This window comes from Myotis davidii, unplaced genomic scaffold (genome assembly GCF_000327345.1).
Source record: "Myotis davidii unplaced genomic scaffold, ASM32734v1 scaffold32, whole genome shotgun sequence".
Taxonomy (NCBI): Eukaryota; Metazoa; Chordata; class Mammalia; order Chiroptera; family Vespertilionidae; genus Myotis; species Myotis davidii.
The window spans coordinates 2,888,184-2,890,031 of NW_006286587.1; positions in this window are offsets into that span (position 1 = coordinate 2,888,184).

Consider the following 1,848-nt stretch of genomic DNA (forward strand, 5'->3'; position numbering starts at 1 on the left):
TCGCTGAGTCTGGGTATGATATTCTCTTTCCTCCTAGTTGTAGAATTTCCACTCAGCCAGCCTTCCTGTGGTTCTGGATGATGTCCAGTTGTGATTTTTAGTCCCATTTTTGAATTGGTTGTTCAAGGCAGCAATCTCCAGCGTTAACCTATGAAGCTATCAATCAGAAATTGGTGGGATTTTTATACACCAATAATGAACTGTCAGAATGAGAAATTAAGAAAAGAATTCCATTTGCTATTACAATGAAAAAATAAGGCACCTAGGAATAAATTTAACCAAAGAGGTATAAAACCTGTACTTGGAAAATTACAGAATGCTGAAGAAAGAAATTGAGGAAGATACAAAAAAGTGGAAAGCATATGCTGCGGTCATGGATTGAGGAATTAACATGATGAAAATGTCCATACTACGCAGAGCAATATATAAATTAAACACCATTCCTACTAAAATACCAATGGCGTATTTCACAGATCTAGAACAAATACTTCAAAAACTTAGATGGAACCTGAGTAGCTGCAGCAATATTGAGAAAGGACAAAGCTGGAGGGATCACAATACCTGATATCAAACTACACTACAAGTCCACTGTAATCAAAGCAGCCTGGTACTGGCATAAGAACATGAGATCAGAGGAACAGAACAGAGAGCCCAGAAATCAACCCATGCCCTTGTGATCAATTAATATTTGACAGGAGGCAAGAGCATACATGGAGTAAACACAGTCTCTTCAATAAATGGTGTTGGGAAAATTGGACACGTGCAAGCAAAAAAAGAAGAAACTAGATTACCAACTAACACCTATACGTAAGAATAAACTAAAAATGAATAAAAGAATTAAATGTAAGTCTATGAGTCTATCATCTTTGCATCTACCTCAAATGCCAAAGCAGTACCCTCATTGTGCCTGATGGTAGCGCAATAGGTTACTCCAGTTAAGATTTTTTCTCTAAGCCCTTTTAGCCTCACTTTAAAAACTATTATTTTTTTTTCCATTTTTTTTATTATTAGTTAAGGTATTACAAATGTTGCCTTATCCCCCCCCCCCCCCATTAACCCTCAATCTCCCCCCGCACACACACTCATGCTCCCATCCCCCTGTTGTCCATGTCCATTGGTTTGGCTTATATACATGTATACAAGTCCTTCGGTTGATCTCTTCCCCTTACCCCGCCCTCCCCTACTTCCCTTCTGGGGATTGATAGCCTGATCGCTGTTTCTCAGTCTTTGGGTCTGTCCCTTTTCATCAGTCTATGTTGTTCTCTATAATCCACAAATGAGTGAGATCATGTGGTAAAAACTATTATTAATGGAACTGGCACACCGGTCCTGAGCTGTTCAGAGGCCCCGTCGCTAAGATCAAAAGGGCTTTCCGGTCGTGAGTCTGCCTTAGTCTCCCGGGTCCCCAGACTTGCAGGTGACAGAACCGAGTCCCAGTCCCGGGGGTTATGAACTGGCCACAGTCTCAGCATGGTCAGTGGGGAGAAGGCACCATTCTGGTCTAGATTCAGGCTGTCTTCTCGGCCAGCCCGGAACCGGTCTCAGGGGCCCGTTCCCCTCCCTCGGAAGCTTTTTTTTTTTTTTGAAATTTTTATTTAAATGTCTTATGTTCCCTTTTAACCAACACCAAAAAGAGAAAAGTTTTTTTTGCCTTCTCAAACAGGAGAGTCACTTCAGAGAGGAGCTGGCGCGCGTGGTGTCCTCGGGCGTGGAGGCCCCAGATCCGGAGGCCTTCCTCCGGTGCATCCGCAGGTGGCGGTGGGAGGTGGAGGACTGGCGGTGGGTCCTCCCGCACCGAGCGCACGGGTGGGAGGTGGAGGACTGGCGGTGGGTCCTCCCGCACCGAGC